This window comes from Ursus arctos, chromosome X (assembly GCF_023065955.2).
Source record: "Ursus arctos isolate Adak ecotype North America chromosome X, UrsArc2.0, whole genome shotgun sequence".
In the NCBI taxonomy this organism is placed as follows: Eukaryota; Metazoa; Chordata; class Mammalia; order Carnivora; family Ursidae; genus Ursus; species Ursus arctos.
In genome coordinates this window covers 3,823,539-3,838,470 of record NC_079873.1, presented here as the reverse complement: position 1 = coordinate 3,838,470, position 14,932 = coordinate 3,823,539, and the positions used below count along the sequence as shown (strand labels likewise).

Genomic DNA, 14,932 nt, shown 5'->3' with positions numbered 1-14,932 from the left:
TGTTTCTCACGAGAGAGGTTGGAAACAGACCGGGACATGAGACAGAGCCCACCTCAGAGGCACAGGCATGACAGAGAGGACCAACGCCTGCCTGGGGAAAGGCACAAAGAGTCACAGGCTTCCCTAAATTCCCCACGACATGACATGTGATATTATAACAGACTGAATGCAGAAGCCGATATGAGAATCCAGCTGTCTTTTATCAAGCTCACTAGGGAGATTTGCACAGATACAAGGCAATGGGGCCCTAATAGGGAACAAAATCTTAAACCTCTGACCAAAGGTACAGCAGGTGACATCACCCCCAGGGCCCAGACACGGGTGCTTTGCCGCTGGGTTAACAGTAGCAAACAAACCCCGTCATCCTAGGGGAGGAGCAGGGAATCCTTTTGACCCCAAGATCCTACACTGATGACAAGCAGACGCCTGCTCTCTCCAGGAAAAGGACATACTCTCCCTCCCACCCGAGACCCAGTGTAGGTGCCAAGGGAGGCCAAGGATGCTGAGAAAATCCCACCTCCAAACCCTGGGAATACAAGAGCAGGAAGACAGAACACCCCACCCCTTTCCCCCCACCCTGCCCATCCTCGCCATCAGCCCAGCATGGATTAACGAGCACCATCCGTGCACTGCTGAAGAAATGAAGGAGCACGAAAAACACACACTGGGGGGAGGGGGGGGGTAAAGTGGGTAAAGTGGGTAGGGCAAGCCAAGAGCAAAACCCATGAGAAACGACTCTAGCCTCAAAGAGCCAACCCTAAGCACATAGTAAACCCCCCCCCACACACACACACATTGGACAAACGTGAAGCCTGCGTTGTCCTGAAGAGCACCCAAACCCAGCTCCATGCATCGCCAACATTACGGGGGGAAGTGCCATTCATTTCAGTTTTTACCAGGTCTTGCTGCTTTTGCGGGCAACCCACTCTTCCAAGAGCGCCCCTCCCCCGCCAACCAACTTGGTTTATGCTCTACTCTCACCATCTTGAAATTCGTGATAACTTTTGATCAAGGGTCTCACATTTTTATTTTGTACCGATCCCTGACTATGACGGAGCTGATTCTGTCCTCTACTATTCTGTCCGTGACCGTCAGCTTTCAACAAGTTAGAGCATAGCTTTCCATACTGTAATTCGGGAAACCCTGTGTGTCTGCAGGACCCCTGCACAACAGAGCCAAAACCGTGTTCATAATAATTCTCAGACACGGTTGCTTTTACCCCCCTCTCATTCCCTCACTGGTTTGCAGGAAAGTTTTCCAGAGACTACATGACATGTGATATTATAACAGATTGAATGCAGAAGCCGATATGAGAATCCAGCTGTCTTTTATCAAGCTCCCTAGCGAGATTTGCACAGATACAAAACAATGGGGCCCTAATCACTATTTTTTTTAAAAAATACAGTCATTTTTAATTAAAAAAATGTTACTTATGTTAGCATGCAAAGGGCTTCTTGTATCATGCATCGATCTACTATAATAATAAGTAAATACTTCAAATGTTTCTCGGTTTTCATTTCTACTTTGCTAAATAGTGAATCAATGTAACCCAGATTAAAAATGTTCTTTCAGGTCCTGAATCGTTTCTTAAAAGGCAGAGTGGTCCCCAGATTAAAAAAAATTACAAAAATGTTGAGTTTAAACATGTGGCCTCCTCCCTGCTCCCTAAAATAAAAATTTCAGAAAGGTTAAATGTGCTCAGTGAGCTGATTCGTGTTGACGTGAGAATCTAATGATGAACCCTGACCCGACCTTGAGGAAGACCCATTGCCCTTCTTTGCTACGGATACTCCATCACTTCTAAATCTCAGAGACACAAATGCCATGCGGTAGAGCTCTTGGAATATTTAACTGTTTCTCTTCTGTGTTTCTAGGAAAAGGCGGCTAAGGACGATCACGCATCAAGAGAAAAGACCAGGTGAACTGAAATGTGTGTATACTGAGGGTAAGGGGACAGGATTTTGTGTATGTGTGTGGATACAGGTGCATGCATATACCTGCATAATAAATAGCAACATAATTGCAGGTATAGGATTGGGAAAGCGTATGACATTACTACTGTCACTGAGTATTAGTGAGTGCAACTAACACTCTTTCTCCTTTATGCAGACACGTCCCTGGTCAGGTGGCTCTAGGTGACTTTTCTCTACCAGGACTTCCTATACTTTAATGTGCACATGAAACATGGTGGTGGGCAGAGGGGGCAGGGGTCTATCACCATGAAGTCTGTCGTTGAGCAAGGTCGAGGGTTGAGCTTCTGCATTTTCTAGCAAGCTCCCACCCAGTGCTGCTGCCGCAGCCCACGGACCAGGCTTTGAGTCGCAAGGACATGAACACAGCCGTGTGGGGATCTGGTGCGTGTGGTCTTCCTGGGCTCCCAGGAAGAGAAAGTGGGGCTGGTGAGCACCCAGCCACTTTATGACCCACACAGATACTTGCAGAGTCCTATTTCTTTGGGGCTTAGGTGTGTTAGGTATATTTATCTTGGAAAGGCCATTTTGCCTAAGTCATCCAACCTTCTGCATTTTCATGTTGGTACTTAAGGAAAATAGAGTACAATCTCGTTATACTCGATGTTACAAGGCCTGCCTCACAGGAATTCACTCAAAGTCCATAAAATTTTCCATTTTGTCCAGAAAATTTCCTCTAAAAAAGTCCATGTTTCATCTCAGTGCCAAGAACTAGGGTTTTAGGTGTCTGCAAAGCAACATAAAGAAGCCAAAGTGAATTTGAATGGCCACATGAGAAAAGTGTTTTAATCCGTGTTTGTATGACTGATGAAAACATGGCTCTATTTTATAAAACATAAAAATTAAATATGGATGGTCTCTGAAGAGACCCGTTTACATCTAAGTTTTTAAAATAAACCTTTAAATGATTTACATTTTATTTTCCAATGTAAGCCGCAAAAGATTTGATTAAAATTTTATCTACTTTGCTATCTCCCATCTTGGGCAATTACTATCCCCTTGGATGGTTTTCTTTTTATTATTCTTTAAAGAAAAACTGCAAAGATAATACATGGATAAAGTTGAAGGATTTTACAACCAGGCAATTTTCTCGGTTTTATAATGCTTACAGTTTCACAAAATTTTGAGTCAGAAAATCCAAAGTTGGGTTCCGGAGGAGGAATATTCCGTGGTAGGGCAGGTGCTGCCCGTTCCTGACAACTGCACTGGAGCGCGTGTGGAAACACGCACAACGCCCAGGCACACTTGCGGTAAATGAATGGCCTTTGAGTTTCCGACACCGTGAAGGACTTCTGCAGTGTCTCGACATATTTGTTGTAATGTGGGAACCTCATAGCCAACAACGGCAGGACAGAGTGTACAATTTCCCATGAAGATAGTGCTTTACTGGAGATACCGAATATAGCACAGCGTTTGGGATTTCAGCAACGCAGCCTCATGGCAGAAAATCGACTGGCCTTGAAAAGATACAGTGTGCTTTTCCAAATCTTGAGCTAGAAAAATGTCATGGCAAAGTCTGTAGAAGGGTTTTCTTTACCCAAGGGTCTGAGGATGGCAATATTGGTAAAACAGAAGGTATTTTAGGGAACTTTTATAGAAAGGCGAACGACTAAACCATTTCACAGGAATATACTTAAGGAGGCACAGAGCAGATTAACTTCCTTTAAATGGAAGACAATTCACGGATGAAAGGTATCCAACTGAAATTGAGTTTCATAATGTGACCGGCATTTGAAAGAAAAACACTACTTCTCGGCTACAATCCGTATCCTAAAAAGGTTTTTGGTTTTTTTTTAATCTCTTGCTAATACTTCACACTGACAGTGTAAAAAGGTAGCAACCATTGTTGTGACGAAGAGTTACAGACAGCTCAGATGATTCAGTCGCCTATGAAGAAAATAAATGGGAACAGGATGTAAATAAGAAGAAAATGCCGGGCGTGGGAGTGGAACCTATGACTCTTGATCTTGGGGTTATGAGTTTGAGCCCCACATTTGGTATAGAGGTTACTTAAATAAATAAATTAATAAATGTAAGGAAGAAAATACTGATTTTTTTAAAACACATCAAAGCACGCCAACATACAAAAACTTTAGGTGCCCTTCTTTACCAGGAGTTTTTCTTTTCCTTTGGTCGGGCATGGACATCATAAAATATATTCTCTTAAATCCCCAGAACGTACTAGTAGGTGAGTAAACTATGCATATTCTTGAGTGTACTTGTAACTAACTGAGGAGGCCATTACTTTCTTACACAAAATGTTCCTAAAAATTAATACAACATTGGCATATGAGAAAATCAAGGAACAGCATCTATGCTCAAAAGCTAACATTAGGTCCCTAAAACAAAAAACGAGCCCTGTAGTATGTCTTTTAGATGAAATTGTCAATGACGTGAGTGCAGCATTTCACACTTGTTTGTTGTTTGTTCTTCTCCTTCAGAATGGCACACGCAGTGGCAAACTTAAGTCCCAACAGTGACCTCAAGAAAATGTGATCTCATAACCTGCCTGAGCTTGACTGTGAATTCTTCCCCAGTCAGTCCTCCAGATGACAGCTCAGCCCAGACAATACCTCTATGGAAGCTGAGGTAAGACTCTGAACAGAGGCCTTCCCTGTGCCTGAAATCCTGATGCACAGAAACTGTGAGATCATTGGGATGCCTAGGGGGGCTCAGTCAGTGAAGCGTCTGCCTTTGGCTCAGGTCATAATCTCAGAGTCCTGGGATCGAGTACCACATTGGGCTCCTTGCTCAGTGGGGAGTCTGCTTCTCCCTCTGCTCCTCCCCTTGCTTGTGCTCTCTCTCTCTCTCAAATAAATAAATAAAATCCAAAAAAACCATGAGATCATAAATGCATGTTATTTTACGTTTGAGGTAGGGCACAATCTCTATCAGGCAGGGTGGAAGGCACTGAACATAGAGGATGAGTAATGATACCTGGAAGAGCATGACCAGATGCATGACTCCATCTTGTTGCCAGATGTTTTCTGCAGCCGGTCCAATCTCTAAAACAAACACAATTCTAGCATGAATTAGTTCATTTTGCTCAACAGGTATCAGTCAAGAGGTGAGCACTCTGGGCCTGGAAGAGAAAGGTCAGAACCCCAGTTCTATAATTTATCAGTTACGTGAAGGTGTCAACTCATTGAACCTTCTTTGGTCTCCATTTCCTTATTTGAATGTTGCGGATAATAATATCTCATAGGGAGTCGATTAACTAAAAGGAAAGGCATCCCTGAAAGCACCTCAGTCTGTTCCCCATCTCTTAGGTGCTTGATGTATCTGATTTGACTTCTTTTATTTCTTCTTCAGCCAACCCTCAGCTACGGTTCTCCTAAAAACAAAATGAATCTCATCTTTGTATTCTTATCATATTTATTACTCCTGGAGAACGGCAACAAATAGTAAGTTCCGGAGATGACAATCTCTCTCCTTCTCTATGCCTGGTGGTCTTCCAAATTGCAAGGGACAGCATTTTGCACGTAGGTTAGGCGTATTCATTTAATCATCTATCTCATAAATATACATTGAGGACATCAGTTATGCCAAGCATGGGGTTAGACCCTAAGGATGAAAAAAGAAAATGGAAACATTACTATAATTCTTCAAAGAGTTTTCTCTGGTTCCAAGAGTTCAGGATTTGCTTTGACATCCTCTAGCTGTGTCAGCAACAAAATTCTGTAGCATGAAGGACGAAGGTCAGAGCGGAGTTGGCCTGGATGCCACCTTAATCGAAGCATCATTCCCATTTATAAGATGAACAGAGCTTTAATAGATAAAACCCTATCTTCCTACACCTGTAGGAAGATGTAAAAGCAGATAGTTTGCATATTTTCCCAGGCTTTGCCAAATTTTTCATTGATATTCAATGAGTTTTTACATAAACATCACTTTGGAACATATACTCTTAAAGATGATACTTCTCAGAGATGATGTGCTCACGTGATTAGTACAACATGCCCACTTCCATCAAGCTCCTTACACGGAACTCTTGATGAATTATGTGTAAATGGACCGACTTAATTCAGTTGATAGCATGGTTTGCTCAAGAAGGAAAATGAGAATAATTCATTTTTTATTGACGAAAGAGGGCAGAGTCCTGCCCTCGATGAATTTACATTGAAAACAAACATTAAATGTAGGTGGGAGTCTAAAAAAACAAAACACTTGACAAGAGATATTTAGGGACCGATCCCTCTAAACCATTAGAAAAGACAAATGTCAAACACTTGACCATATCCTTATTCCCATCTATTTTTGATTCTTATCAAACTAAATAGATTTCTTCACTAATGTAATTCCAGTGACAATAACGCTGAGTGAACACAGAAATCGTACATCGGCTCTGTGTAACTGAAATCATATATTCCCCGGAGCATTTCATGTCGAGTTTAAAAGAAATTCACAAATTGTTCACATTCTCCGTCACTGAAAAATCAGAAAGGTAAATCCTCTTGTTTGGAACTCTCGGGGCACCCCTGGGGGCTTCTAGCCGTGGTTTCACCAGCACATTCTGATTCCGTTAATGACTTAAGTCCACAGGACAATGCACTTTTGAATACATTTGAAAGGCAGTTTGAGATTTCAATGTTGTAATAAGCTATGCTTCTGCGTACTTTCCTTTCATCAAAGTGGAGAGAAAGGAAGCCTTTTGGAAACAAAGTGAACAACGGTGAGAGAAGGCGGATGTTAATCTTGACTTCCAAGCAGCACGGTGTCCCCGGGTCATGGAATCAATGCCACCGGGTCTCAAAGAGTCGGCGAAGAATGTTACTTCCTTCCGTGTTCTCCAAGCCCTTAGCTTGGGGGCTTTTAAGCAGCAATCTGCCCTATCCTGTGAACCTAGCTCTGTCTCTCACACCCGCAAAACGATGAGCTCACTGTCTCTCTCTCGTTTGTTTTTTTTTTTTTTCTTTCTTGGAGAATCTGGGCTTAGAAAAGACAGTAAAAACATTTACATCTCACTGTTGGAGCACGAGATGTGGAAACACTCATTTTACAACTTAACCCACTGCTTAAATTGCACGGCGAAGACTGCAGAGATTAAATCATAACTCCCAGGAGCATCGATGGTCTAGAGCTTAATGAAGGAGAAGGGTCCGTTGAGATATATATCTTTTATATTGCTTCTAGCTGAAACAGTCGGCTAGATGCATCTAGAAGTTCTTTAAAAAAAAAAAAAAAGAAAAGCAAGAGTATAATGGCAGAGGGAGTTAGTTACATAATGCTGCAGGTTATTTTTAGAATCATTTCCATGCTGTGAAAAATAACTCAGGAGAGACTTACATTAATAATGTGTGTCTAGCTACCTGGGAACACACTGAACGTTCTGAGCAGTGGGTGTGCTTCCCCTGTATCTCCGAGAAAAGCCTTGCCGAAGTCTATCCCTGCTTCAGCGTTTCATGTCTGACAATGCATGGCAAACGTCATCTGGTTTTCATCTCATGTTTTGAAGCCTGGGAGTCGCCGCAGAAATGAGGGGGCTGATTCGGGCGGCTAATAATTGCCGGAAGCCTTTCTCTTCACCACTTACGCGTGCCAGGGTCCGTCTTGTCTTGCGCACATACGAAATCACTATTGCTCTGTACCTGTGTTTCATGCACTCTTCCCAAGATAACGTGGAGAATCTATAAATATCAGCATCAGTTTCACATTTCACTTCATTTCCCCCCAAAGTCTGCTTTCTTTTGAGAAGAGCCTAATTTCTTTTTGAGCCGGGATGCAGGAGCTACTCAACAGGGTTAGTCTATGGCCACCGTGCCTTCTAGGATGTGGGGGAAAGACCCAACCAACAGTGGCACGCTTACTGTTTGCTCACAATTGCAGGAACGTGGGCTCCACCACCAGGGACGGAGATGTGCATATCACAAAAGGAGTGGGTGTCATGGCGGAGGTACCAAGCAGGAATGTCCCTTCATTTGTCCCATGGAAGGACACAGGAAAACTCTGCAGTATCTTTACAGTGAATGCTTCCCTTCCCTGATTCCAGAGACCAAAGCAGAGGAGTGCAGTAGGGCTGAGACCAGCGATGTCAGACAAACTCTCTTCTCTCTGGGTGTGCAGACTTTTGGGCTGATAGGTGTCGAGAAGAAGCAGCTCATAGCACCTGCAAGGTCTGCATCCACGGGGCTCAGTAAATGCTGAGTGACTTGAAAAACGTCTTGCTCACTCCCACTTCTGGCTGTATATGCAAAGGAAATGAAATCAGTATCCCGAAGCGATCCCTGCACCCCATGTGAATGCAGCATTATTCACGGATGCCAACTTGCAGAGACAACGCAAAGGTCCGCTGACAGATGAATGCGTAAGGAAAATGTGGTCCATATCCATACAATGGGATATTAACCCACCTTAAAAAGAAGGAAATCCTGCCGTTTGTGACACGGGGATGAACTTGGAGGACATTATGCTAAGTGGAATAAGCTAGACACAGAAAGACAAATACTGTATGATGTCGCTTACACGTGGAATCTAAAATAGTCAGACTCTTAAGAGGAGCAGGTAGAATGGTGGTTGCCAGGGGCTGGAGGGAGAGCTGTTGGTCAAGGGTACAAAATGTTGCTTATGCCTAACGAAGTAAGTTCTAGAAATCTGCACGGCATAGAGTTTGCAGTTAACGATAGTGTAGAGTATATTTTAAAATTTGCTGAGAGGATAGATCTTATATTAAATGTTATCACACACACGCAAGTAGTAATAATACATAACCAAGGTGAGAGGAAACTTTTGGAAGTATGGATACATTTCTGGCATGGATGGTAGTAATTGTTTCATGGGCATATGCTCATCTCCAAACTCATGCCATTGTATACGTGAAATACGCATACCATTGGTATGCCAATCATATCTCAATAAAGTGATTTTTTTAAAGGCTGTGCTGCTACAAATTACAAGAGAGAAGTGGTCCATTTACCTCGAATATGAGTTGGAGCACATTTGTATGGAGAGAATTTCGAGTGGCAAATTAATAAACCTTGTCACCAATGCCAGCAGGCTGAGTTGTGTATGAAGTCAAGGCAAGTGTCGGAAAGATTTCAGAAAGTCTTTTCCAAATCCCTGCAATGGGCAAGGCAATGACGATTTGGTGGACCAAATCCAGCTACCTGCCCTGAGCTTTTCTCTCTTTTCCCATTTTCTAAGCCAGGCACGGAGCACTGGGTCCTGGGTCAAGGTGTCCCCTCGATGTTAGTATCTCTTTCCAAAATTGGTCTCTAAGCTTTGGCCCAAAATATCTGCTATCTCAGGGCCGGCTCATAATTTTCCTTCCATTTCTCCACTCAATTTTAATGGTGCATGCTCTTCTTTGTGGTCTTGAGAGAAGGACTTTGGAATTTTAAAACACTTTGCAGGTTATTTAAAAGATGTCAGCATTTCTACGCGTCGGGAGCAGCTAAGAACTGATTGTAAAACAAGGCATCTCTCTGAGCCATGGTTGGCTTTTTCAGGTTTCAGGTGTCCAAAAAATGGCACATGACACAATCTTTAGTGTCATGGATATTTGGATGACCTTCTTCCCCTGAGCTGTGAGTGTCTTCCAGTTGTCATTTGTAAGAATGAACATCTTGCTGTAGCCAAACTCCCCCCTCAGAGGAGGTGATAAAATGTTGAAACTCAACTAATTTGGTTAAGGGCGTCCTGACCACCTGCTCATAGTTGGTGGGACAAGATCGCCCACACTGTGTGAAAGAGCTTGTGTTTTCTTGCTACTCTGTGCTGGTGATGGAAATAGACTCTCTCTCCTGATATGGGTTGAATTGCATTGCTCCTAAAATCTGAGTGTTGAAGTTCTAACCGCCACCCCCACAGAATGTGACCTTATCTGAAGACATAACTGAGTTAACGTGAGGACATTAGTGTGGTCTCTAATCCAGTACGCCTGACGTCTTTCCAAAAAAGGAGATTTTGGTACAGAGACACAAACACGGAGAGAACGCCAAATACACAGGGAGAAGACCACCATCTACAGATCAAGGAGAAAGACCTAGAACAGATCCTGTCTTCTTGGGCCTCAGAAGGAACCAAGCCTGCCAACACCCTGATCTCAGACTTCCAGCCTCCAGAACTGGGAGACAAGCCACTTCTGTTGTTAAGCCGCCTAGTTCGCGGTGCTTGGTTATGAAGGCCCAGAAGCTAAACATCCCACTCTGTGGCAGACTGTGGTCTGTCATACTTACAACACGCCCAACACAGCCACAACGAGGTCTACCCAGAATTTGAGGAGGGCAGAAAGATATGTAAGTTTAAATAAGTGTCAGAGTCTTTCTCTACTCCTAAGTGAAGAAATGCACATTAAAAGTGGTGGGGTACTGTATTTTAAACCTTCGAATTGACAGCAATCTGAAACACAGATAACCCATAGCAAGGGTTTCCATGGTGATGCTATGAATCAGGGAGCCCTTTGAAAGGGAGATGTGACCAAGCAGAGCCACACTAAAAATGCATGTGGCCTTTGACCCAGCATTTACTTCCACTTCTGGGAATGCACACTGAAGTACACACTCCCCTGAGGCAGAGAGATTTCTGTTTTGGGGTGTATACTTTGCAGCACTCTTTTATAATAGCACAGAAATAGGACAAAAATCGCAAAATGACCATCGACAGAAATTAAATGACAGTAATTCACAAATGGAATATTAGGTAGCCATGAATGTGCGTGTGCGTGCATGAATGCAGGCGCATACGCACTCCCAAGCTCAACTAGACTTTTTCCAGAAGGTTCCAGGAGAAGGATGGAAGAGCCCCCAGGGAACAGTGGCTTGCGTATCTTTGCGACTCTTGGCCTTTTCATTTTTCCATACGTGCTCTGACTTTCCTTTAAAATCATCCGTTAAGTATTCTTGAATTCCTCCATTTCCATTAACGCGATGCTAGACTGGGCTCTGTTTTTATAAAATAATCATGGGCTTTCAATGAACAGTTGGCACTCCACAGAGGAAGCTATGAAAACAGAACCGTGCAGCTGGCCCCTGCTCATTCCCTTCAGCGCTCGGTGCTGTTGCAAATGCAGCCCGTCGGAGGATAAAGACTCCTAATCAGTTCATTTCTGGACAAAGAAAAGGCCAACCTTGCCTCCCAGGTATGAGAGAGCTTTGAAGTAGATATCTCCTCTTAAGATCATTCGTCAGTGCTTCCATCTCGTACATAAGAAGGCTGGGTTCAAATTTGCCCCGTCCGCATATTTATACCCTGTAATTGATTTGATTTCAAGCACATCTTACAATCTGTGTCTTGTGCTTAAAAGGAAAGAAGAAATTGTTAATAGTAACAAAAACATGGACCATAAAACTTGCATTGAAGAGCTAGGAAGGGGAAAACCTGACATCTAAATTTGCAGATTTCTTTCCAGCTTCCAAAAATTATGCCAGGAAGTATGACAAACTTAAAATATTCTCAAGTGCCAACAATTTTCAATGCCGCTGCTGAGCAGACAGGCTGTAATTGTTAAGAACACTTCTGACGAACCCATGGAAAAGAAAGTACTTGACATTTATTTAATTGTGCTGCGTTAAAAGGTGAGTAGTTACCAAAGTGGATATTGTGATGATGCGTAGATTGTGTGTAACAAAAAGATACAGATTTGAACTCATCGCCTTTGGAATTTGGCAAAGCCTCTTTGATCAGCCAGACTGCACATCATTTATAGATATCGAATTAACAGAGGTACTTCTGCAGAATTCAGGAAATCTGACAGCTCGACGTAGCAGAAACAGGAGGCTGCTTTCAGATGCTGAGCCAGCTTTTTTGTCGTGGAACTGAGTCAGTCTCGCCAAGGTTTGAGCATCTCTGGGCAGTCCAAAGGGCCCTGAACTTGGAGTCCTGAACTCCAGTACCATGTCTCTGATTCACTGGTGTCGTATTGTACCCTTGACATGCACATGGTGAAGACCTAACCTGGAGCACCTCAGAATATGACCCGACTTGGAAATAGGATCAATGAAGATGTGATTAAGTTGAGACGAGGTCATAAATGTGGGTCCCAATCCAATATGACTGCTGCCCTTATGAAAAGGGCAATTTGGAGACACACACACACACACATAAAGAAGGCTGTGTTATGACGAAGCCAGAGATGGGCGTGATTCATCCACAAGCCAGGGAGCACCAAAGATGGCTGGCCAGCGAACCACCAGAAGCTGGGAAACAAGCCTGGGACAGAGTCCCTCAGTGCCCTCTGATGGAACCGACCCTCCCCATGCTTCGATTTCACACTTTTATCCTGTTGTATTGGTGAGAGAATAAATTTCAGCCAGGACTCATGTCCCTGCAGAACGCCTATGGCCAACAATGAGGAAGGAACAGTTGATTGGTTCCATCATGGGTAGGACATCCCATCAGCAGAACGAGGCTAACCTCAAAATATTTCCAGGAAAACACACTGAACCTTCCTCAAAAGATTATATTCGGTTAAGACCTATACTCAAAATGTTTAAATTGACCCTATGGCCAAACCCTCTGGAAGTTGGGGAAATCAGTCCTGAAAGGAAAACCATGCCCCCAGATTCGAATTTACATTTGCACTCCTAATGAGATTTGTATGACTTCTGGTAGACACAATTTTAGAGCATGAAGGAGGCAACCTTTCAAGTTGACATGTGTGAGTGTCTCCTACTGGCAGAAAGAGTATAAAACAAAGTCTAACCGTGTGAGAAGACACACATGAGGGTGCCAGCCCCCATGCTGTATGCCCGTGGGCGTCCCTCGTTTTATTGCGTCTCTCCTAAAGCACCTTTGGTCAGCTCCGAAGAGTAGCCATGCATCCCTCAAGATGTGACATCTGAGCGGTCAGCCCCGAGCTCATGTCCTGGCCCCACATCCACCGGCCAGGCATCCATGGGGCTGCCCCTGTGCTAAACCCTTGCACATGCTCAACTCTGCATCTCCCACAGCTCAGCCAATCCTCAGCTGGGATGCTACACAAAACTTGAGTAGAAGGCAGTGGAGAGAGACCCCGCAGAAAACAAGAGAACTTGAAACGGGTTCCTAGGTATGGTGCTCATACTTCCCATGGACAAATGTCCCCCATGTCCAGTGTGGCAGGGATGGTAAGGGATGTCAGTTCCTAGGAGACAGAACACTCCTTGGAAAACTGGCTTGGCTTGAAGACTCCCAAACCACCTTTCCCAATCTTCCTGTTCCTTTTCACTCTAGGTCAGACTTACACTGAGCTCTAGTGGTTCTCCCAGCCTCACCCAGATCCCACCCCCTTTCTCCCTCAGGCAGGTATTTCTCCAAAGACCATCCTTTCCCGCTGAATCACGGCTTGTCTGTTCTCCAGAGTCCATCTTGGAGTCGCCTTAGGGATCGCAGACGAACCCAAGCATCCTTCTTGGAGTCGCCTTAGGGATCGCAGACGAACCCAAGCATCCTTCTTGGAGTCGCCTTAGGGATCGCAGACGAACCCAAGCATCCCTCTGTGTAACCTCTTCCATCCAAGAAGGTATGTCTGTTTGTTTTTCTAAAACAGTAGCTGTTTTTTGTAAAATGAGAAGTCTTCACCAACTCAGGAAGATGAAGAAAAGATGCCCCCAGATTTCAAATGACTCTTCGACTATTCTGGGGCCATGATTGTTTCAAAAATGATTACGGTTTATGGAGTGCCTGGGTGGCTCAGTTTATTAAGCATCTGACTCTCGATTTCGGCTCAGGTTATGATCTCATGGGTCTTGCGTTCAAGCCCCACGTCAGGCTCCCTCTCTCTCTGTCCCTCTCCCTCCCACTCTCAAAAATTAATAAATAAAAATAAACTTTAAAAAAATGGTTAGGGTTTAGTTTGGGTAAAAGTACGAGCTCACCAAGCAACTGTTAGATGTTTATGGGCACAAAAGAAGTCTGGTTGTGTCTGATGGGTGTACAGAATTCTTTTGGGATCCTCTTCAGGACCAAAACGTGTAGTTTCATTAATACACTAAATGTGTAGTAAGAGCGAAAGAGAGAGTTCAATCCCAAGACATATTATATAGCATGATTTATATTTTTTCTTTCTTTCTTTTTTTCTCTTTTTTTCTTTCTTTCTTTCTTTCTTTCTTTCTTTCTTTCTTTCTTTCTTTCTTTCTTTCTTTCTTTCTTTCTTTCTTTCTTTCTTTCTTTCTTTCTTTCTTTCTTTCTTTCTTTTTCTCTCTCTCTCTCTTTTTTTTTTTTTTGAGTTTACTCCCAAGCTGTCCCAAATACATGTATTTAGGTCAAAAGCTAGGCTCTGTTACTCAGTGATACCTATCTGGGTTGACCTGGATTGCATTTTTTTTTTTTTAAATGCCAACATCCAGGTCCATCCAAGTCACAGAAATCTTGATTGAACTGGTAGCAACTTGGATTCTTACCAGGCAGGAGATGCTCTAAACCCCTCCCCAGTCCTCCCTCCCCCAGTAATGACAACATACAGCTGAAGTGGAAAGGCCTATCTCCCATGTTTGGCTACCTTGTTAATGTTAAGCAATTTAAATGATCAAATCTGTAACATAAGATTGGCCACAGAGATGCATAAATGTTATAAAAAATATTCCTTAAGATCCTAGCTGCTTTAAACAGCTGTGTAGTAGTTTTAAAATGATGAAATAGGCAGAAGTTTATATGTAATAGGAGCTAAGTGATTTATATCTGTTATTCCACTTAATATTTGCAGCAAACTCAAGGAAACATGGTAACACCATCTTCCTTTCGATCTGATGTAAGAATTAGTTATATTTTGGTGTGTGCATAAGATGTTTTTGTATTTTTCTATGATTTATTATATGAAAATGAATAGTTGCTATCATTGACTAGAAGTTTCAATATACTGCACAAATAAATCGGTTGAAATACCGAAGCACATATTTAGGGACTTTTGACTAATGCAGATGTAATTTTAGGTTCATTCAATTGCATTCCTTGTCCCCCTCCCAAAGATATCCAGCAAGCAAATGTAAACAGATAAGAAAGCATTTTCTAGATCTTCGCTCTGTGATAAAAAGATAAGACTAGCCAAC

At 43.1% G+C, this 14,932-nt stretch overlaps 1 protein-coding gene across 1 annotated transcript in view; it reads left to right on the top strand.

The window, feature by feature from the left end:
* The first annotated feature begins 13,231 nt into the window (after positions 1-13,231).
* The window catches only part of LOC113240804 (neuroligin-4, X-linked), a 327,232-nt gene continuing 325,531 nt past the window's right edge, over positions 13,232-14,932 (top strand). The window contains exon 1 of the mRNA XM_057309949.1: positions 13,232-13,407. The gene's annotated coding sequence lies outside the window, so the exon portion shown is untranslated. The remainder of the gene's footprint in view (positions 13,408-14,932) is intronic.